This window comes from Zingiber officinale, chromosome 4A (assembly GCF_018446385.1).
Source record: "Zingiber officinale cultivar Zhangliang chromosome 4A, Zo_v1.1, whole genome shotgun sequence".
Lineage (NCBI taxonomy): Eukaryota > Viridiplantae > Streptophyta > Magnoliopsida > Zingiberales > Zingiberaceae > Zingiber > Zingiber officinale.
The window spans coordinates 160,422,067-160,445,969 of record NC_055992.1 but is presented as its reverse complement, the minus strand read 5'-3'; positions in this window follow the sequence as shown (position 1 = coordinate 160,445,969).

The following is a 23,903-nucleotide window of genomic DNA, read 5'->3' as shown; positions in this document are numbered from 1 at the left end:
ATTATTTAAAACTTAAATTTCAAAATTATTTTAAACTTAAATTTCAAAATTATTTCAAACTTAAATTTTAAATTATTTCAAACTTAAATTTCAAAATATTTTAAACTTAAATTTCAAAATTATTTCAAACATAAATTTCAAAATTATTTCAGACTTAAATTTCAAAATTATTTCAGACTTAAATTTCAAAATTATTTCAAACTTAAATTTCAAAATTATTTTAAAACTTCAAACTTAAATTTCAAAATTATTTTAAACTTAAATTTCAAAATTATTTCAGACTTAAATTTCAAAATTATTTTTTAAATTTCAAAATTATTTTAAACTTAAATTTTAAAATTATTTTAAACTTAAATTTCAAAATTATTTAAAACTTAAATTTCAAAATTATTTTAAACTTAAATTTCAAAATTATTTAAAACTTAAATTTCAAAATTATTTTAAAACTTCAAAACTTAAATTTCAAAATTATTTTAAACTTAAATTTCAAAATTATTTTTAAATTTTAAAATTATTTTAAAACTTAAATTTCAAAATTATTTTAAAACTTCAAAACTTAAAATTATTTTAAACTTAAATTTCAAAATTATTTCAAACTTAAATTTCAAAATTATTTTAAACTCAAATTATTTCAAAATTATTTTAAACCTAAATTTCAAAATTATTTCAAAATTTAAAATTTGAAATTAAATTAAAAATTGAAAATTAAAACATTAATAATAATAATAAAAATAATAATTATATATATACCAAGGTCAAAAACCGGGGGCAGGCGCCCCCGGTATTCAGACCCCGGGCGCCCGCAGCGATCCCGGACTCCCTTATATATAGGGGGCAGGAGGCGCCCCCTACCCTTGCACCCAAGTCTTCCTTAAGCTTCTTCTTAGCTTCCCTGCGAAGACTTTCAAAATTAAAATTTTTTTTCCGTGGTTGATACGAATTCGTGACTCAACCGAGGTCGTCAGTTCTAAAATTTCTAACAATGGCTCCTCGGTAAAATTTCTATCCCCTCCTAAAATTCATTTTTATAATTTTTTTCTGTCTTTTCTTCTTCCTTAGTATAATGTTAGTTTCAAATTTAGGAAGCGTACTAAATCTGGTGTTGGGCCCTCTACCCCTAGCATTGACCCTAGGTTTCCCACCGACGAACTTAGGATTAAGTTTATGTCAACAAATTACATGGCCATTAGAACCAAATGTATAGACAGATCGTTCTTTTTACGCTCTTGTATTCCAGTCTCCGAGACTATAAACCACTATAGGCTGCGAAACCTAGTTGAGTGCACCAGCGCAGTAAACATAAGTTTATGTGCCGAATTTTACAACAACCTAGTGAAAGTAGACGACTACTCCTATACCACTAGGGCAGCTGGCACGGATATCACATTATCTCCCACAACCATTCGTGAGTTTCTAGGATTACGAGAGTCACCATGCACCTTTTTATGCTATCCTCCTAGGGAGCTACCTTTTGGAGATCCCTACTCACATATTACCCTCGATACGATCTATTCGTTCTTCTTTGAGGACCAGCGTGATCCCACTGAGACCCAGTTTAGGTCACTTAACCTTAGAATTCAGGACTACGCCCTTTATAGGGTTCTAGTACTTTGTATTCTACCGCTAACCACTCATGATATTGCGGTGATGCGCCCATTTCACTCCTTCCTGCTCTACGCTCTGTGTCAGAGATTAGACATAGACATCAGTCTTCACATCTTTTCCACTATTATTTATGCAGCTGGATACGTGACCAGCAGACGAGTACATATGCCTTATTGTCATATTCTGACAGCTTACATGTCCTCATTACACATTGATGTCACCAGAGGTGACATCCGCTACATGACCGAGTTTGACATCATAGGAGCTAGGAACTTTTCCCTAGCAAATATCCATATAGACGATGAGGGTACCATGTCCTGGCGTAGGGGGACACAGCACCAGCAGGCGGAGGAGGCAGAGCATGATGAGTTCATGTTGGCACTATTTCCTAAGGAGGCTGCTCCTGCCCCACCACCACCTCGAGCACCACATCCAGCTCCCCGCACTCTCGCTGATCGAGTTTCCGGACTAGAGAGGGCTATGTCGAGTCTCCAGCACAAGAACTCCGAGTTTCATCAGTCCATGCGACGAGAGGTCTCCGATCTTCGACGAGAGGTTCGACAGGAGGTCTCCGACTTACGACGAGACGTACGACAGGAGCTCTCCGACTTGCGCCGAGATCTACGAGAGGATGATCGGGCTCGTCACACTGAGATCCTGACACTACTCCGGTCGCTGGGTTCCGGACCACCTCCCTCATCATCTCAGTAGCTCCCACTGTTACTTTATTATGACTCTAGTACAGCTTGTAGCAGCTCTATTATGACTCTTTTATCTATGTCGACTTTTTAGTCTAATGGATGGTTTCACTTCAGGCTTGATTGACTATACCTTAATCTAATAAATTAGTCTTTTAGTCACATTTTTTTTATATAACTTCTAGGCAAAACAGTTTTCAAAACTCCAATATTACTAGACTTTCAAAAGTTGGGTTTAGTCTAGGATTTCCCCCCTAGATATCATGTTCCCCTAGAATTAAGCCAGAGCATCTCACAAAACACCTAGGTTTACCTTGATTGTGAATGAAAAATATAGAATGGCGTGAGATGCATATGGTATAGCCTGGACTCAAGAATGCTTATATCTGTGCATCAATATGAGTCTGGCATTAAATATGCAATAAACATTAATCAAGTTAAAGTTCTCCAGCTCTAGTCAAGTCTATCTGGACCTAAATAACTTAACTTGACTAACCTAGTAAAAGCTATTGTCCTATAGACAATCAGCAAGTAACTAAAGGTTAGACAGTTGGCAAAAGATACTCAATTTCTTTTTCAAGAATGTTTTGTTCTCTATGGCTCTGATACCTAATATATAAACATGACTTGTGCTTGGACTTAAGGACCAACTGAACTTAAATGAATAATCTGGTCCTAAAAAACTTAAATTCCAATTGACCTTAACTTCCAAACTCTGTTGAATATTGCTAACTTTAATCATCTACAACTCTTTATACATTGCCTATTTTTTGAGTTATGGCAAAGGGGGAGAGTAGCAAAAATGTAAACATAAAATTCAAGATAAAAATTAAGGGGGAGCAAAAGTTAAGGGGGAGTCAAAGTTAAGGGGGAGTATATAGGGCAAAATTTACTTTAGTTACATTGTTCAGCTAAACTTAGCAAATTTTGCCTTTGTTTAAAATGACTATCTATTCGCTTGTTTACTTAACTTCGAATTTGTGTTGCCATAATCAAAAAGGGGGAGATTGTTGGTGCGGGAAGCATCCGACGATCGAACTCGTGTTTTGATAACGGCAAAGAATTCAAAGTTAAGATGTTTTTTAGTCTAACAAGTCTACTTGAGGATTTCAGGAAAGTCCTAGCTGCGGTTAGGCAAAGAGAAAACCCTAGGGGGCGGTAACCCTAGGTCATAGGGGGTGGTAACCCTATGCGTAAAGTCTTGGCAGGTTGATGGCTTCAGGCAAAAGTCCTAGGGGGTAGTAACCCTAGGTGAAAAGTCCTGGTGTCGTGAACCAGGTGAAAGACTGGACTAGCCGGGGAAGCGGATGTCCAGCAGAAAGTCCGGAAGCATCGAGTGCTGAGCAAAAGTCCAGTCGATCTGGAGGATCGATTGGCAACAGGTAAATCTCCTGAGTGGAGTAGGTGAGGACGTGTTCCCCGAAGAGGGAACAGTAGGCGTCGGGTCGACCTAGGGCTTCCGGATGGAAATCCAAAGTCAGACTCGGACAGTCCGAAGACTGTCAATAATTACTTACTGTGTTTTATCAGATTCTAACATTGTCTTGCAGGGTATTTTGCTCGGACTAACCTTTGTTTGCAGGTGAGGAACCTGCTGGAAAAAGGCTGTCCGGGCGCCCGGGACCAAATTCTATCCCCTGCGCGACTTCGCCACGTGGAGCATCCTGGTTGGTTGGCCACGTCACACTCCAGGCGCCCGGAAGGGATCCAGGCGCCCGGAACCGCATATAAAAGGAGAGTTGAGGTGTAGCTTCAAGGAACAACAAATTCTAAGTGATCTTTCATCTACACGCTGCTCCAAAAGACGCTCCGAAGTGCTACTATAAGTGCCCGACGACCCGAAGCTTCAGAATTAGCATTTCTTGTTGTCGGTATAATTTTTGATAGCTTTTATTTGTACTCATAATTGTAATCTTTTAACGAGCTTATAGTTGTTGCCCACCGGAAGCGATCAAGGATCGCGGGCCTTCGAGTAGGAGTCGACTTAGGCTCCGAACGAAGTAAAATCGACCTGTCTCTTTGTGTTGTCTCTTTATTTTATTTCTGCTTATTCCGCTGCACGTTTTAACTCCGATAGTTTTCCAATAATCGAACGAAATAGCCACGAGCGCTATTCACCCCCCCCCCCCTCTAGCTCTTCTCGATCCAACATTAAGTGTTTCACCTCACAAAAACTCTGGTAAAGAAGTGAAGCCATCATACTTCTTACCATATCTTTTAGGGTTTGATTGTGATGCTTAGCTACACTATTTTGACTGGATGTACCAGGCATAGTATATTGAGACACAATCCCACACTCCGCAAGGTAGTTCGTAAAAGGTCTTGGACGTTGTTCATGCTGGATCGTGAAAGTCGATAGAGGGGGGTGAATATCGATTTTAAACTTTATCGAGAGATTACGTAGCGGAAAATAGATAAGCGAAAAGAAAAGAGCAATGCTAACACAGTTTGATTTACTTGGTTCGGAGCCTGTGTCGACTCCTACTCCAAAGCCCGCACATAAGGGTGCTTTCGATGGGTAATTCACTAGCAATTCAGAAGTTATTACAAACTGAGTACAGGAATGCCAATGAAAAAAAAATTAAAACAATACCGACAAAAGAAGAAACTAAAAGAGCAGCGTGTTGTCGGAGCTTCGCAACATCGCAGGAGCACAGGAGTGGGAATTCTGAGTTGTTGTTGGAGCTTCGGCCTTGATCCTCCTTATAAAGGAGGTTCAGGGCGCCCGAAACCATCAGGGCACCCTGGTTGTGACGTAGCCGAGCCAATCAGTGAACTCCATGCGGCGAAATGACGTTGGGGATAAATTTTTGCCTCAGGGCGCCTGGGTACCTCCCAGGCGCTCGGACCTCCGGGCGCTCGGAACCATCCCGGGCGCCCGGACCCCAGTTTTCCAACAGCTTCCTTCCTGCATGAAAACGTTAGTCTGGAGGCATATATATCCTTGAAAACAAAGTGTTAGCAGAGTTAAAAATTAAACAGGATATTAATTAGATTCCGTCTCTCCGAGACCGGAATCTAGTCAAGATCTTGACTTAGAGTTCTGAAATGATTTTTAGTCGAATCGGTGCCTAAGTTCTCTTCCCGGGAACGCGTCCTCACAGTCACTCCCCTCCAGTGACTTACCTTCACTTACTTGCCAGACGTCCGGTCAGCCCTTCGACCCGTCTGGACTTCGCGCTAGCTATCCGGTCAGCCTGTCGACCTAGCTGGACTTCGTGCTAAACGTTCAGTCAGCCCGTAGACCCATTTGGACTTCGTGCCAGCTATCCGGTCGGCCCGTCGACCTAGCTGGGCTTCGTGGCAAACATCCGGTCAGCCCGTCGACCTGTCTGGGCTTCTCCTGCACACTCGGTCAGAGTGTTAGATCAACAACAAAACTAACTTAACCTATTTTGTCATTCATCAAAACCTAGGTTAGACCATTAGTGCTAACCGCACCAACAGTTCACTTAATCTATCATATCGACTGTAATATTCACCTCCATAGTTAGATCAGATGACTTTAATTTTCTTACCTAGTTGTAGTTCAACTTCGGCTTTTCAAATTTTAAATATGTCCAAAGATTGCGATTTCTCATGAATAAGGTACAGATAGTCAAATCTGGAATAGTCGTCTATGAAGTTAATAAATTTGTGTATCCATTCCAAGATGCCTTAGGGAATTATCCACAAATGTCCGTATATATTAGCTCCAAAACGTCATTACAACGGCTAGCCCCCTTGTTCCTTTGGTTAGAGGTCTTCTCCTTAAAACACTCTATGTAGATATCAAAGTCTGACATGTCAAGAGAATCAAAAATTTCATGTGACATTAACATTTCTAGGCGTTCTTTGGATATATGTCCTAAACACCTATGCCACAACATGGAAGATCTACCCTTTCTTCTTAGCCGTTTGTAAATATTTTTGTATCTCCTTACATCAAGTAGTACCGAACTGCTTTCAGCTGCTGTGCAGGGTCGTCGTTCTATTCCACCTGCACGACATTCCCCTGACTCCCCGGTTCTTCCATTATTTCTATTATCCAAAGTTGTCCGAGACGGGGACTTTTCTTTAATAAGCCCGAGTGGGCATTGTTTTCTTTGACAAGATGTCGTCCTCCAATAAACATTGGAAGGACTACTACTATTTTTTTGTTTGCTTTCCCGAGTGGCCGGACTTCCCAACCAGATGACAATTAGAAGCGCCAAATCCTCCAGAGCTCAAGAAATACAAGAGCCGATCGGACTACCTCCACGCAGCTTCACAATTTGTTGGGAAAAAATATCATATTCTCAAATTACTGCATGAGGGAGTCCTCTATGTATTTAGCTTGAGCCTGATCCACACGAAGTTTTCGTCCAGCTTAGGTATGCTCCTTGGCTTAACTTTTGAATCTAACTAATTTTTTCCTTCTCTTTTACAGCTCAAGTCATGTTGCGTGCACGTCTGGCCGGCAAAGGCAAGCTTGCAGACGTTGCGGTGCGGTAGCCGTGGCTGAGTTGGAGAGCCGCAGTTTGCGTCAGATAGGCTCGTAAGAAGACCCTCTCAGAGAGAGCGAGGGAGCGCCGACACTGGTGAGTGAAGGGATAGCCAGCCGAATGCCCAGTGATAGAGAGGTTGGTGAATCTAATCTCCCCCCGTTCAGCTGCCGGTGATTCCTATTGAGGGGGTGTTGGACTCGGCCTCTTCTGGAGAGCCACTGATAAGCCACAAGAGGTGCCGAGCGGAGGCTACATCCCACTCCACTTCCTCCGTGGTACGAACACCCACCAGAACTAGCCCGTGCCTTCCTTCCGCCGAGCAGGTTGAAACCTCAACGCCAGCTCTTGCCACGACAACTGTTCCCCTTACATCATCTGATTGGACACCATCCCTATCCGGTCTGCCCCAGTGAATCATTTGCGCGCTGCTAGTTGCCTTCGTGCCACCGCCAAAGATTCAAAAGTCTGTCATCCAGCCTGCGTCGTTGTCTCGATCGTCTAGCAGAGCCACCTCAACCCAATTAGCCCCGAGCGGCCAATGCCACATAACAACGGTTATCCATCTTCCGACTAAGGAATGACGTGAGTCAGACAGAGCTGAATCTCGAGCCCCCAAGCACCAGATAATCATTCAAGGGTCGCTCGCACAGATATGGGTAGATACCCGAGCTCGTGCAATGCTCATGCCTTAGAGAGCGCTTACGAACAGCCATACCCAGATGCCCACTGGGGTAAGTTTCTGTATATGCTTAATTTTATCTCCGATTGGCTTATAATTTCCTAATACCTCGAAGTATTGGGTAGAGAGCTTGGCCATGTGTCAAAGGCTTGCTTTTTTAGAGCATGAAGTTAAACAGTTGCGTGTGCCGAGTGACCAATCATATGCTTCACAAGCGCAAGTGGAGCAGATGAATGTTGAGATGACGCAACTAAGGGTCGATCTAGCTAAGAGCGCCAATCAGCTAGAGGCGGAGAAAGGTAAGAGCGCCGAGCAGGCGACCCAGCTGGCTCGTCTTAATAAACAAGTTGCCTCCTTTGAGTCGAAAATCCACTCTGCCAACACCAGAAAGCTCCGAGCCATTGAAAATATAGAAATAAAAAACAAAGAGTATAAGGTGTTGGCTCAAAATCTGAAGGAGGTTGAAGCTGCCCTAAAGGCCAAGCGCGATGGACGATCAACTGAGCAAACTACAACAAACGCCCAGCTCGACGCCAAGGATGAAGAGCTGACCAAATTGAAGAAAGAGTTAGAGGCCTCCCGAGCGGCCTTAAAGACTTATCAGGGAGCTAAGTCGAGTAGGTTTGATCTCATGAAACATGCCTACATCTGCTCAGATGCTTTTAATGGAAAAGTCGTTCATCGGGCTCTTCATTTGTTCGACTTGGCGATCGAAGGGACGTTCAACCAACTTAAGGAAGACGGCTATCTCCCCGCCGCTCTATCAAGCAAGGTCATCAGTCAGGACAAGCTAACCGCGTCGCTGCCTGATGATGTATTAGATTATTTGGCATGAGCCAGTTGAGAGTTTTGCCTCTGTAAAAATTTTAAAGTTTCAATGAATGTTTGTCCATCTAACTAGCCTTTATTTTCTTGTATTTTAATTTTACAACTCGATTTTCGAGCGTCGTGTAAACTCGTGCGGCCTCATGTTTCTTCTGATTCGATCGGCAATGATTTATCTACTTGGCCGATCGTTCCATTTTGTTTTCAAGGTTGCTTGACTGTTTTAGCATACACAAGGGCTTAAGGTCCCCTCTCGACCACTGACGTAGATAGGGGTTTAAGGTCGCCGCTCGACCACTAACGTAGATGTTGGACCCTGTGGTATTTTTGATGTGATCAACCAAGTTGGTTAGGTCCTGTTGTGTTTGATCCCTGTGTCTGAGTGTGCAAGAGCTTAGGAGCACAGGAAGTCGAGCGGAAGACGCAGCTAGCGTGAAGGACGGCACGGGAAGGGAGCCGACGGGCTCTGTGCATCCGAAGGACAAGAGAGCTGCGGAAGAGTACTCCAGTGGACGTGAAGAGCGTGTGCGACGTTCGAGGGACGTTAAGCCGGGGCGGAAGACTGCTCGAGGAGAAGGCCGGGAATTGGGTTCGGGTGAGCCCTACTCCGGTTGGCTGAAATCACCCAAAAGATTGGAGCATCGGAAGCCCACGCAAAGGAGCTGGAAAAAGGAGATGAGATGGAAAATCCAGCTCAAGGCGCCTTCAACAGTCTTGAAGGCGCCTTCAAGACTCTTGAAGGCGCCTTCAAGGCTTGTTCAAAGCGCCTTCAACCTGGTCAAACAGACCGTTCGTGCGCGGATAAAGTTTTATCTACTGACCCAGCTTGGAGGCGCCTTAGACCCTCAATGGAGGCGCCTTGGAGCTTCGGGATAGAATTTACAGGGGCTATAAAAAGACCCCTAGAGCTAGGAATTCACAACAACTCAAGCATCCAACTTGTAATCAATTCCTAGCAACTAAGTGAGTGTTATAAGTGTAAAAAGGCTTCTCTGCCTACAGTAAAGGAGATTTTTGTTAGTGCACTTTTTCATCGCCCTGGATTAACAACCCTCTTGGTTGTAACCAGGTTAAATTCTGTTCCTGTTTCTTTTTCTGTCTCCTTAATTTAGTTGCTATTATTTTACTGCTGATTTTATTTCTGAGTTGAAATCCGAGGAGAGTATAGTTTATTTTTTATTTCAGCAATTCACCACCCTCTTGCTGGTCTCCGCTGCATCTACAGTAGATAGGGGTTTAAGGTCGCCGCTCGACCGCTGACGTAGACAGGAGTTTAAGGTCGCCGCTCGACTACTGACATAGATAGATGTTTAAGGTCGCCGCTTGATCGTTTTAGCGTAGACGAGAGTTTAAAGTCGCCGCTCGACCACTGATGTAGTAGGGGTTTAAGGTCGTCGCTTGACCGCTGACGTAGACAGGGATATAAGGTCGTCGCTCAACCATTGACGCAGACAGGGGTTAAGATCGTCGCTTGACCATTGATGAAAACAGGGGTTTAAGGTCGCCGCTCGGCCGTTGATGTAGACAGGGGTTTAAGGTCGCCGCTCGACCGTTGACGTAGATAGGGGTTTAATGTCCCCGCCCGACCGTTGACGTAGACAGGGGTTTAAGATCACCGCTCGATCGTTGATGAAGACAGGTGTTTAAGATCGTCGCTCGATCGTTGATAAAGACAGGGGTTTAAGGTCACCGCTCGACCGTTGATGAAGACAGGGGTTTAAGATCGCCGCTCGACCGTTGATGAAGACATGGATTTAAGGTCGTCGCTCGACCGTTGACATAGACAAGGGTTTAAGGTCACTGCTCGACTGTTGATGAAGATAGGGGTTTATAATCGCCGCTTGAATTTTAACTTGCCCTGGCGGCCCAAGAGTCTGAAAACTTTGATTTTTTATTCATGTCGGCCCTGCATCTAGGAGGTATATACACAAGTGTATTTATATTTACTCACGCACCTCTCACCCAAGCCTGTAGGATTGAAGATGATTCGCATTCCATGGCCGCTCGAGTAGTCTCCCATTTTTGTCTTCTTAGTAATAGGCCCCCAAGCGGAGTTTCTATATGACCCTGTAAGGTCCCACTCATGGAGCTTCAAGTTTAGTGACGTCGTCGGCCGGCATGATTTTCTTTCACACTAGATCACTGACCTAGAAGGGCCTCGGGATCACCCTCCTATTGTAGTTCTGCCTCGTCCGTTGTTGATAATCCATTAGCCGAACGACGGCTTTATCCTGTGCTTCATCCACCAAGTCGAGTTTCATTAGCCTTCGCTCGCCATTTCCTTCATCATAGTGTCGCACCCGGTCGGATTCTATTCAATCTCTACAGGAACCATCGCTTCTCCTCCGTACACCAGCTGAAATAGTGTTACGCCAGTCGGCTCCTTTGGAGTCGTGCGAAGTGCCCACAAGACCAGAGTGGGGGGGGGGGGGCTCAATGATGGCATTCACCTCTAAGCGAGGTGTCTTCCGAGCGGCTAGTGCTTCCGTTCTGACCATCTCGACGTAATAACGTCGAGCGGCCAATTGATCTCCTTTGACTTCACCTACTTTGTTGTCCACCGGGAATTTTGATCTTTTGTCAGTAGGTGGACACCACCGCTCGGAACTCATTGAGTGTCGGTTGTCCCAAAATAACATTGTAGGCCGAGGGCGCATCTGCCACTATGAAATTTGTGGTCCTTGTCTGCTTCAGAGGTTCTTCTCTGAGTGAGATGGCCAACTTGATCTGGCCGATCGGCAATACTTCGTTGCTTGTGAAGCCATAGTGCAAAATCGACATGGGCAGTAGTTTGACTTCGGTTAATTTGCAATTGATCGAAGGCTTTTCTGTATATGATATTTACCGAGCTTCCTGTATCAATAAAGGTTCGATGGACTGTATGTTGGTGCAACCTTAGGTCAAGGTTGACCTGGTTGACCCGACTCGAGTTGACCTGACTCGAGTTGTATTTTGATGTTTGACGAGAATAGAAAAGTTGTATCTTGATGTTTGACAAGAATACAAACTTGGGAGATTGTGGGTGCAACCTTCGGTCAAGGTTGACCTGGTTGACCCGACTTGAGTTGACTTGATTCGGTAAAGTCCAAGTATGGAGACTTGGCATGGGAAAAGTCCAAGTATGGAGACTTGGCACGGAAAAGTCCAAGCAGGGAGCTTGGCACGGGAAAAGTCCAAGTATGGAGACTTGGCACGGAAAAGCCCAAGCAGGGAGCTTGGCACGGGAGAAGTCCAAGTATGGAAGCTTAGCATGGGAAGTCGGAGAGGGCTCGGCAGCTCGTTCTCCGGACTAGGTCAGAGAGGGCTCGGGAGCTCGTTCTCTGGACCAGACGAAGTCGGAGAGGGCTCGGCAGCTCGTTCTCTGGACTAGGTCAGAGAGGGCTCGGGAGCTCGTTCTCTGGACCAGACAGAGTTGGAGAGGGCTCGGTAGCTCGTTCTCTGGACCGGATGAAGTCGGAGAGGGCTCGGTAGCTCGTTCTCTGGACCGGACGTGGAAGTCAGAGAGGGCTCGGTAGCTCGTTCTCCGGACTAGGTCAGAGAGGGCTCGGTAGCTCGTTCTCTGGACCGGACATGGAAGTCGGAGAGGGCTCGGTAGCTCGTTCTCTGGACCGGACATGGAAGTCGGAGAGGGCTCGGTAGCTCGTTCTCCGGACTTGGTCAGAGAGGGCTCGGTAGCTCGTTCTCTAGACCGGGAAGGCTTTAGGGTTTAGGGCTAGGAAGCTCTAAGGCATTGGATCGGTCTGGTGACCGATCCAGTGATACTCTGATTGTCTGGATCGGTCTGGTGACCGATCAATAACCAAACAGAATGTTTCTGTGGGTTAACTGATCGGTCTGTAGACCGATCAGGAAGCGATGGACTTCAGAGAGCGATAGGAGGGGATCGGTCTGTGGACCGATCCACCTATAGTCTGATCGGTCCACAGACCGATCAGACTTCGAAGCCAACTCTCTGTGAGACCGATCAGGAGTCTCCCAGATCGATCAGGAGTCTCCCAGACCGATCAGGTTGGAGCCTGATCGGTCCAGGCCTAGCCATTGCGACACAACGGCTAGATTTCTGTGTTGCTCTTTGTCTTCTTCACAGGTGCAGCAGGTGCAGGATATATATCGAGGTCGAGGGCCTCTACAGAAACTATTCTTCTTGTTCCTCACTCTTGCGATCTGAGCTTTGCTGAGCTCTGTGTTTCTGAAGCTTCGTGTGAGCTTCCCTCGGCTGGTTTGCTGATCAGTTGCTGCTGGCATCGTGAAGTTGTTGCTTCATCAAACTCCAGTCGACAAGAAGGCAAGCAAAGTGTTGTTACATTCATATTCTTCTTGTTTTCTTGCTCTATCTTGTACTCCTTTATTGCTGTTGCAAAAGAGTTTGTGGCGAGGTTTCTCCACCCAGAAGGAGTTGTTGTTAGCCGATTTTTCGGGGTCTCATCCACCAACGGATTGATAGGCTTCGTCCACCTTACAGACACGCCGAGGAGTAGGAGTATCATCTCCGAACCTCGTTACATCATCGTGTTTGAGGTTTGATCTTCTCCACTTTCGTTTCTACATTGTATTTCCGCTGCGCTAACCTAAATTGTAGGAAGAAACGATAATTTGAGGTCGGCTATTCACACCCCCCCCTCTCTAGCTGCTATCCGAAGGTCCTAACAAGTGGTATCAGAGCTAGGTTGCTCTTCGTCGGATTAACACCCGGGGGAGCACAAGCTAGAGAATGGATCTACTTGGAGAAGACATCACGATTCCACCCTTCTACGATCGCGACGACTTCGCGTATTGGAAGGTAAGAATGAAGTATTTTCTTATGACTAACCTAGTGAATTGGAATTGTGTACGAGTAGGTTTTACTCCTCCGGTGGATAAAAAGGGAGAACCTCTCGAGAAGAAGAAGTGGACGAAGGAACAAATCCACCAATCCACAATCAACGACGAGGTAACGAAAATCCTTGAATTTTCATTACCTAATGATATCTTGTGTAAGATAGGTGGATACTGTTGGGATCCTTTGGATGGCTAGAGAGGGGGGGGGGAGTGAATAGCCTTCACCAAAATCTTAATCTTTTCACAAAAATTCTAAGCGAGTTTGTTAGCGCAGCGGAAAATAAGCAAACAAAAAGAAATTATACGAGAAAAGAACCAAGCACCACTAACACAAGATATACGAGGTTCGGGGATAACTTGCCCCTACTCCTCGGCGTGTCCGTAAGGTGGACGAGCCCTTGATCTTCGGTAGATCACACCCCGGATGACACCGGCTAATGAAGCTCTCCTTCTCGGTGGAGAAACCTCTCCACAAAGTCTTCGAATAGATTTAAAATGAAGCACACAAGACTTACAGATCACAGTGGCTCAAAGAAAATCGAAGTAAGCTCACAGCCACGAAGATGATGAAGACAGAGTCCAAGAACACAGCAAGCTCTCAACCGAAACACACACAGCTTTTAACTTGCTTCACGTTCTCTTCTTCTTTCCAGCATACACTGCTTCTTATGTCTCTACATTCGATCAGCCTGCACCGGATCGCTGCCAACCTGCACCGAATCCCTGCTGCAAGCTACGGCGTCGCCAATCGCTTCTCTTCCTCTTCTGATTCTCTGAGCTCACACCAATAGAACCATGGTCTTCATTGGTGCCTCTGAGCTCGAACCAATCACCAGGAGTTAAGCCAATCGCCGCCTGATCACTGCCACAGACACAGCCAATCGCAACCTGTAGCCGTTGCTGCTTCAAATGCATTTGACACAGAGAAAGCAGTGGAAAGATCCTTTGTCTCATTCCTTTGGTGAGGCTTAATTTGAAACTAAGCACTGGTATGGTACCTGCAACCTGTATCTCCAAAAAGACTCACAGCAGAAGGTTAAACAGAGATGGGCAAAAAGAAGTGCGAATCAGAAAATATCAGAGAAAGCGCATGCACAATGAACTTAACTGTGGATCGGTCAGCAGATCAACCCTGAGACCTGACCGACCGGACAACAGGCCGACCGACCGGATGAATCGGGGCCGGCCGTCAGATTGATATGGATCGGTCCATGGGCCGATCCAGCACCCTTTTACGCGACATTTTCTCACGATCGGTCTACGGACCTATCAGATTGCACTCGATGTGCTCGAGTGTTTCGATCGGTCTATAAACCGATCGATTACACTCGATGTGCTCGAGTGTTTCCGATCGATCACCGGGACCGATCAAAAATTTAGTCTCACTAGATCGGTGCGGACCGATCGGTCATCAAAATCCTTTGGATCGGTGCATTGACCGATCCAGCGTCTATGTGATACTAGGATTGGTCGAGAACGAGCCACAGCCCTCTCGACTTTATCTAGTCCGAACGAGCTCACAGGCCCTCTCGGCCTAGTCCGGAGAACGAGCTACCGAACCCTCTCCGACTTCGTCCGGTCCAGAGAACGAGCCACCGAGCCCTCTCTGACCATAGTCCGGAGAACGAGCTACCGAGCCCTCTCCGACTCCATCAGGTCCAGAGAACGAGCTCTCTGACTTAGTCCGGAGAACGAGCTACCGAGCCCTCTCCGACTTCGCGTGCCAAGTTTCCAACTTGGACTTTTCCCTTCCACATGATCAACCTTGATCAGTAATCAATCCGAGTTCAATTAACATCTGATACAAACTTAAATCAGTGTCAACATCAAAACAACAGTCAGGTCAGACTGTATCAACAGATACAATGATGCCAAGGAGTTGTGGAACAACTTGGCTAAGTTCCATGAGGAGAGCTCCAATTCAAGTCATGAAGAGGAGTCAAGTAAGCCAAGTAGCTCACATCATGGAGGTATGGAATTAGAAGTTGAGGGCTACTCAACATCTAACGAAGAAGAGGAGAAGAGTTCTTCATCAAGATTGGTGCAAGAAGAAACCTCTACCTCCGGAAGGGATGAAGAAGAGAGCGTATATCCATCCTCAACCCTAGGTAACTCAAGCAACTTAATTTCAAGTAAATTACATATAATGTGCTTTGAGTGTAGGGAATATGGGCATTACAAGAGTAAATGTCCAAAGAGGATTAGGAAGACTCCACCGGCGCCAAAGGTCAAGGAAGCCGGAGTCCCGATACGCAAGGGCAAGGAGCACGTGGTGTGCTTCCAATGCAAGCAAAGGGGACATTATAGGAGCCAATGTCCGAGGGGGAGGCAACCTCACAAGGACAAGAGACCAAGCACATCTATGGGGGGAGCTAAGGCAAACCCTAAGGTACCCTTTAAGGCATATCCTTGCAATTCTAATAGGACACATGCTAGTAGCTTTATTGCATTTGTCAATAATGATAAGCATGATAACCATAGAAACCGATACATGTCCTTAGGTGCCAAACATGTTAGCCTAGATAAGAACAATGCTAGAAATGCCAACCCTAGAGTTAACTCATCTAAGGTTAAGGAAAACCTAGATAGGAATCCCAAAACAACTAGACATATGCCTAGGAATACCTCAAAGAAAAATGACAAATTAAAACTTGAGGTATTAGAGAAGGAAAATCAAGTCTTAAGGTCAAGACTTGACACTTTAGAAAAGGCCCTTAAGAATTTGGAGAAGTCAACTCTAGGGTCTAAGGGTCAAAAACAAAAGCCCAAGGGCATGAGAGGTTTGAGTCACAAACCTAAGTCTCAAGTGGTCAAGCCCACTTATCATAATATTCCATTCGATTATGGAACAAGACCTAGGGCTAGGAAGACCATCACCAAGGTCACAAGGGGAGTCACCCCTAGAGTTGATCTTGATGAGTCCCAAATGACCAAGGCTTTAAAGCCTAGGAGGGTCATTAGGAGGGTTGCTAGGGAAGTCATCCCTAGTGAATATTTAGTGAACCCAATGAGCTCAAATAGGTTTTGGGTTCCTAGGAGCGTGATTCCATCACGCTAGATGGGTTAGGGTGTGCCAACCTTAATTGGATAGGTAGTTAACCTAATCATGGCAAAAGGTGGCATTTTAGGAATTTTCATGGTGTAATCAAGCCTTGAAAATGAAATTTAAAATTTTACTCATACCTAAGGTGATTAGGATGTGCCAACCACACTTAAGGAATTTTCTAGGGTCAATCTAATTGGCACATAGTGATCTAAAAATCTTTAGTATATGATTTTAGATCTATTACACTTAGGAATATAGAATTTATGGTAAAATGATCAAAATTATCAAAAATGGCAACTAAAGCTAGAATTAGGTATTTTCTATACCTTTATATGTTACTTGCCATATATTGTTTGTCATATGCCATGTCATGACATCATATCTAATTTACTATCATTTGAAATGTCATGATAATGCTTAGGTTAGTTATATGTCATGCCTTATTTAAGTTTCATACTTTATGTCATGACATCATGACATTGGCACATGTTTTCACTTATGATATTATTTTATGTCATGTCATCATCTCTTGCATTTATGATCAATTAAATTGATTTAAGGATAAAAACTCAATTTGATATGAAAATCAAATTGTTGTCTAGAAAATGCATGAGAACTTAGCTTAAGATGACCTAAACCCATATCTCACATCAAAATTGATTTGGATGTGTTTGATACACTTTAGATGTGTGTGAGATATTAGGATTATGAGTTAGGATCAAGGTGCATAGCTCTTGTACCTAGATGAGCCTAATTCTAATTTGAGGATCATAGAGAAAGCTTGTGTACAAGTCATGTACATTTAGCCCTAAGATTGTGATCCTAAATTAAATGGTTTAAAATCATTTCAAAATTGATTTGAAAAACCTTGATGAAGCTTTTCTAGTGATAGCATTCATCATTGAGCAAGTTGATACAAAGATGGATTAACCTTGAACTATTTCAAAGTCTTTCGAACTTTGTATCAAGATTTAAAAATGGAAGTTATTTTCATAGAAAACTATTTTTCCATGATAATATATGTTATGAGGAATGTATCCTCAAAATTTTACAATTTTTGAAATTTTCTGTGAATTTTTAGGGGTTTCTGAATTTCGGGAGAAAAATCAGAAATTCCTATCAGAGCTTTGTGGACCGATCAGAGGGGATGCTGATCGGTCCAGGGAGGTCTGGATCGGTCACTGGACCGATCCAGGGAAGTGTGGATCGGTCTGGTGACCGATCCAGTAAAGGGCTGAGCGTGCCAAAATGCTGATTTTCGACTGATTGTCTGAAATTTCAGCTGGAAGTTGGTATTTTAGATTTCTAAAGGATTGAAACTCTCCAAGACATTGTTGGTGCAATGGTCAAGGGGGAGTTGACCTTTAGGGGGAGTTTTACCTATTGGTCAAAGGGGAGTTGACTTTTAGGGGGAGTTTTTACTCGATTTCTGAGGATTAGTGATATGGGGATTGTCACTATGTTGATTGTTGTATTTAGTATCAAGGGGGAAATTAAGAGTTTCAATGAAAGGTATGGGACTTTCATTAGGAAGAAACTCTTGACCTTGATTCACTCTTTTTGATGTATGTCAAAAAGGGGGAGAATGTTTAGAAAATGTTCAAGGAAGAACATTGGAGTTTGGGGAGAATGTTCAAGGAAGAACATTGAAGAACTATTGGAAAACCTAAGTTAGGTTATCGGGTTAACCTAACTTGATTATGGTTTTTGTCAAACATCAAAAAGGGGGAGATTGTTGGTGCAACCTTAGGTCAAGGTTGACCTGGTTGACCCGACTCGAGTTGATCTGACTCGAGTTGTATTTTGATGTTTGACGAGAATAGAAAAGTTGTATCTTGATGTTTGACAAGAATACAAACTTGGGAGATTGTGGGTGCAACCTTCGGTCAAGGTTGACCTGGTTGACCCGACTTGAGTTGACTTGATTCGGTAAAGTCCAAGTATGGAGACTTGGCACGGGAAAAGTCCAAGTATGGAGACTTGGCACGGGAAAAGTCCAAGTATGGAGACTTGGCACGGAAAAGTCCAAGCAGGGAGCTTGGCACAGGAAAAGTCCAAGTATGGAGACTTGGCACGGAAAAGTCCAAGCAGGGAGCTTGGCACGGGAAAAGTCCAAGTATGGAGACTTGGCACGGAAAAGTCCAAGCAGGGAGCTTGGCACGGGAGAAGTCCAAGTATGGAAGCTTAGCATGGGAAGTCGGAGAGGGCTCGGCAGCTCGTTCTCCGGACTAGGTCAGAGAGGGCTCGGGAGCTCGTTCTCTGGACCAGACGAAGTCGGAGAGGGCTCGGTAGCTCGTTCTCCGGACTAGGTCAGAGAGGGCTCGGGAGCTCGTTCTCTGGACCAGACAGAGTTGGAGAGGGCTCGGTAGCTCGTTCTCTGGACCGGATGAAGTCGGAGATGGCTCGGTAGCTCGTTCTCTGGACCGGACGTGGAAGTCGGAGAGGGCTCGGTAGCTCGTTCTTCGGACTAGGTCAGAGAGGGCTCGGTAGCTCGTTCTCTGGACCGGACATGGAAGTCGGAGAGGGCTCGGTAGCTCGTTCTCCGGACTAGGTCAGAGAGGGATCGGTAGCTCGTTCTCTGGACCGGACATGGAAGTCGGAGAGGGCTCGGTAGCTCGTTCTCCGGACTAGGTCAGAGAGGGCTCGGTAGCTCGTTCTCTAGACCGGGAAGGCTTTAGGGTTTAGGGCTGGGAAGCTCTAAGGCATTGGATCGGTGCAGTGACCGATCGGTGACTCGATTATGCGGATCGGTGCGGTGACCGATCGGTAACAACAGAATGTTTACGTGGGTTAGCGGTCGGTGCAGACCGATCGAGGCGATGGACTTGAGAGCGATAGGAGGGATCGATGCGTGGACCGATCCACCTATAGTCCGATCGGTCCACAGACCATCGGCGATCAGCCAACTCTGTGAGAGTTGGTTGATCGATCCGGGGACCGATCAGCCTAGGCTGATCGGTCCACGGCCGATCAATCTCGATCGATCGGTTGGGCTGATCGGTCCAGGCCTAGCCGTTGCGACACAACGGCTAGATTTCTGTGTTGTTCTTTGTCTTCTTCACAGGTGCAGCAGGTGCAAGATATATATCGAGGTCGAGGGCCTCTACAGAAACTATTCTTCTTGTTCCTCACTCTTGCGATCTGAGCTTTGTTGAGCTCTGTGTTTCTGAAGCTTCGTGTGAGCTTCCCTCGGCTGGTTTGCTGATCAGTTGCTGCTGGCATCGTGAAGTTGTTGCTTCATCGAACTCCAGTCGATAAGAAGGCAAGCAAAGTGTTGTTACATTCATATTCTTCTTATTTTTTCTATCTTGTACTCCTTTATTGCTGTTGCAAAAGAGTTTGTGGCGAGGTTTCTCCACCCAGAAGGAGTTGTTGTTAGCCGGTTTTCCGGGGTCTCATCCACCGACGGATTGATAAGCTTCGTCCACCTTACGGACACGCCGAGGAGTAGGAGTATCATCTCCGAACCTCGTTACATCATCGTGTTTGAGGTTTGATCTTCTCCACTTTCGTTTCTACATTGTATTTCCGCTGTGCTAACCTAAATTGTAGGAAGAAATAATAATTTGAGGTCGGTTATTCACACCCCCCCCCTCTCTAGCCGCTATCCGAAGGTCCTAACACTGTATAGTTGGAGATTACCACTCAAATGATTAATGCATCGTCGTGGGGAACCTCCACTCCTTCCAAATCCTTAGGGTCGAAGCTAATCTCGGGTCCCTCAGCTTTTTCCTTGCTACAGCCGACAACATGTATATTGAGTCGTCGAACATGCAACTTCCTTGCTCGGTTACAATCTCCGCCGGTTAGATCGCCGACGATCATTCCTATCTCCCCTCGGACGACATTACTTCAGTTTTCTTCTTCCGTTGCGGACGGTCTGATCCGTTCGGAAAAGGCTCGGGTAGGGATTCGGTCCCTATGGTGGTGGCATGACCCAGTCGTACTCCCCTCCTTCCTTCGTTTTGCTGATCGACTTCGGTGACCCCAGTGTGGAAGTGGCGATCGACGGCGATATTCGTGTGGAGCTCTACCAGGTCGTAACAATCCATGGTGTTGTGTGTCGTCAACTAGTGGAAGGTACAAAACATTGGTGCCCACCTCTTTCCTTTTGAACGAGCGGTCGCAACCTACTGCACGACATGTGGCTTAGTCGCCTGGTGCGAAGGGGGCTCCCGACCAGGGCCCTTTAGGTGGTTGATGACTGCTCGATTGACGTCGCTCGGATGCTACTACTAGATTGGTGATCGTCTCTTTCTTCCTTATCGCATGAGCTTCTTCCACATTAATGTACTCATTGACCTTCTTTTGGAGAAGTCCAAAGTCCTTCAGCGGCCGTCGAATGAGCGATCTAAAGAACTCTCTCTCGGTGAGCCCTTGGGTGAAGGCCTTCACTAATACATTTGAGGAGACTGCTGGGATGTCCATCGCCACCTGATTGAAGCGTTGGATATAGGCCCTTAGGGCCTCTTGGGGTCATTGCTACAGCGATAATAGATTCACGCTAGTCTTCTGGTGGCGGCGACTACTAGCAAAGTGGTGTAGGAATGCCGCTCGGAAGTCCTTGAAGCTGTAGATCGAGTTGTTCGACAACCGTTTGAACCACTATTGCGCCGATCTAGACAGAATAGTAAGGAAGACTCGGCATTTCACCCCGTCTATGTACTGATGAAGGGTGACCACATTGTCAAACTTAGTCAAATGGTCGTCGGGATCGGTTGTTCCATTATACTCTCCGATCGTTTATGGGGTATAATGCTTCGACAGAGGGTCATTAGGATCTCCTCCGAAAATTGTTGATTGACTCACTCGAGCGAATTGTCTTCCCTCGACACTTTTCCCTTTCGTGCATCCCGCATAGGCGCCTCATCCGAGGAAGATCCCCGGTCTCTATCCGTTCGACCTCTTTCTACTGGGGGAGCCCATGATAGCGCTCGGCTGAAGGGGATTGGCGTATTACAGGCGTTCCCATAGGAGCCGATCGGTCTCCTATTTGGCTTCCGAACGGAGAGTTGATCCGCTCGATCTTCTCTTTCTCTTTTAGTCCGCTGACCTACTACTGCCTCGGGCTCATGTATTGGCCGATCGACCAACACCTGTTGCTGTTGCTCCAGTATGTTCGTCACTTGAGCTTGTATTAGTGCATCAAGTTCTTCTTGTGTCAGTGTCATTGTTGTGCGTCGTCCAACATCTTTTATCTTCTTATTCAGATACAGACAATGTTCCCACAAACGACTCCAAATTGATTCTATCTGAATGAAGGAAGTTGGAAAGCCGGGGATGGGATGACCATTGACGGGGTGAAGACTTCAATCCTGCAAAACAAAATCAAAGCAGGGAAGAGGTCCCTAGCGTTGACCCTCCGACGCTCAAGTCAAATTCAGGAAGAGAGTGAGTAATCTAGAAAAATAGAAAATTTTGCCTTTCTCATACCTGGCGTACCCTTTTATATCTTTTTCTGTGATCGTTCGTCTATCTTTATTTAATGATATTAATTGCCAGAGGAAGACTTTTTTTGTCTTTATTTCCATGCATTGATGATAAATATAGTGTTCTGTTTTATCTTGGCTTCCTCATATTTAATGATAGACGGCGTGTTTTCTTTTGCTTTCTTGTCTCTTCTTGTGTAATGTCATTCCTTGCGCCGGACGGGTTGTCCGAGTGACTCGTTTACCTGTCGACCGACCCATGATGCTCCGACCGACTGTGTGATGTCCGCTCGGCTACTCCTTTGCTGACCGAGATAACTGTAAGCCCGGCGTTAACCATCTTGACTTTGACTGATACCGTGTAAATTGACTCGTGATAGGTGGGCTCTTCCTTATCACTGCATCAATAATCATTCTAAGATGACAACTTAGTAATTATAATACCTACTTGCATAGATTCTAAAATTTCTACCCCATAGTCCTTAAATTTTGAAACAATCACTTATAGATTATGAATTTTATCTATTAGAGGAGAATTATTAACTAACTTAAACTCACATTATTTTTTTTAACAAGAAACTTATGTGGTCCTTATTTTTGGATAGCATATTCATACTCCAAAATTATCCAAATCTCTCTTGAATTCTTCACCGTCGTGAATAAAGCATAGAGCATGTCCAAAAGTGTGTTAAGGATGTGACTCTTACACAACACTTCATCCTCCTCCCGCTTGGTCCATTGCTTCCTTAATTCTTCTGAATCATCATCAGTGGATGGTGGAATCGTGCAAAGATTAAGGTTGAGCACGTAAGCACCTTCAATGCGGTGAGAAAGAATATCAACTTGTCTTTCCATTGGTTGAAGTTTGTTCCTGTCCCATCAAGTCTATCTAGTTTGACAATTTTTTAATTCATAACCTTAATGGCAAATTCTTGAGTGGACTCCATGGTTATGAATAATTAAACTCTTTAAGATTGTTGAATAACTTGGGTTGGTGAGGGAATGACACATAACTTGAACAAGAATTGAATCTAAGGTGCGTGAATACTTTCCTTAAAAGAGTTTATTACTCCTACTGTCTTGCTAGACTGGATTATAATGGGTAATTTCTTCTAGGATACAATAAATTCTCTAATAACAGAATAGCAAATTCTTTGATTGTTTGTATAAGAATGTAGAATGATTGTAGTTCGTTTAATCTGATCAAGAACATTTATTTATAGAGTTCTTAGGTTTAACAATGGTTGTTCCAACATTCAGACATCAAACAATAACGCTGGTTTACAAAGAAACATAAGTGTTTGTTCAAAATTAGAATTTATATTTATTTATTTTTTTAGAAAATAGTGCAATGTTGTAGCGTTGGCTTTAATGTTGCAGTGTTGTATTAAAAACGTTGCATTGTTCTATAAATGTTGCAACATTTCAAAGCTAATTCCAATTTGACCGTTGCTGGCTAGCTTTTGTAATGCTGCATTCGAATCGGCTGCACCTTAGTAACATTGCAGCGTGACTTCCAACGTTACAGTATTACACTGCAACTTTCAAACTATTTTGTTCTTTTATATGTTACAATGCAAACTAAACTTCCATAGATTGAATATGAATGAATCTTGCCCCTAGTCTCTACATCGTCCCATGAGACAGCTACATCTAAATCCTCTTGGAACGTTCTACTAATTAGTACATAAAATATTGTCACTATGAAATTTAGAGTTCGAATCTTGATAAAATCGAGATAAATTATTAATCACTATTTCAAAAGCTAGTAGTCATCCATAATTTACCTTCTTCATATTGATCATATATCCCTTCGGAATTGTCCCCTCGGGGCGGTACAATGGTTAAGACATGGGGTGTTGCCATATGAGATCTTGGGGTCGAAACTCGGCGTGACCAAGCATAACCTCCCCCATATCTTGGTTATTTGCACTAATGGCTAGTAGCTACTCATGATTTACCTCCTCCGTGTTGGCCTAGGGACGGGTTGGCGGAGGCGCTGGGGGCGAGCGAATCGCTTTTTTATCACATATATCCCTTCGGAATTAGTAAGCGTCCGTGATTTAGCTCCTCTGTGTTGGACCTGGGACGAGTTGGCGGGGGCGTTGGGGGTGAACGTATTCGTCTTTTGTCACTATATCCCCTCGGAACGACCTAGTAGTTAGCACATGAGATATTATTATCATGAGATCTGGGGTTCGAATCTCGATAAAATCGAGGTAAATATCTCCCTTATGTGTTAGTCACTATTCCAAAAGTTAATAGTCATCCATAATTTATCTTTTTTGTGTTGACCCTGAAATAAATTGACGAAAACGTTAAAAATAAACTTATTCG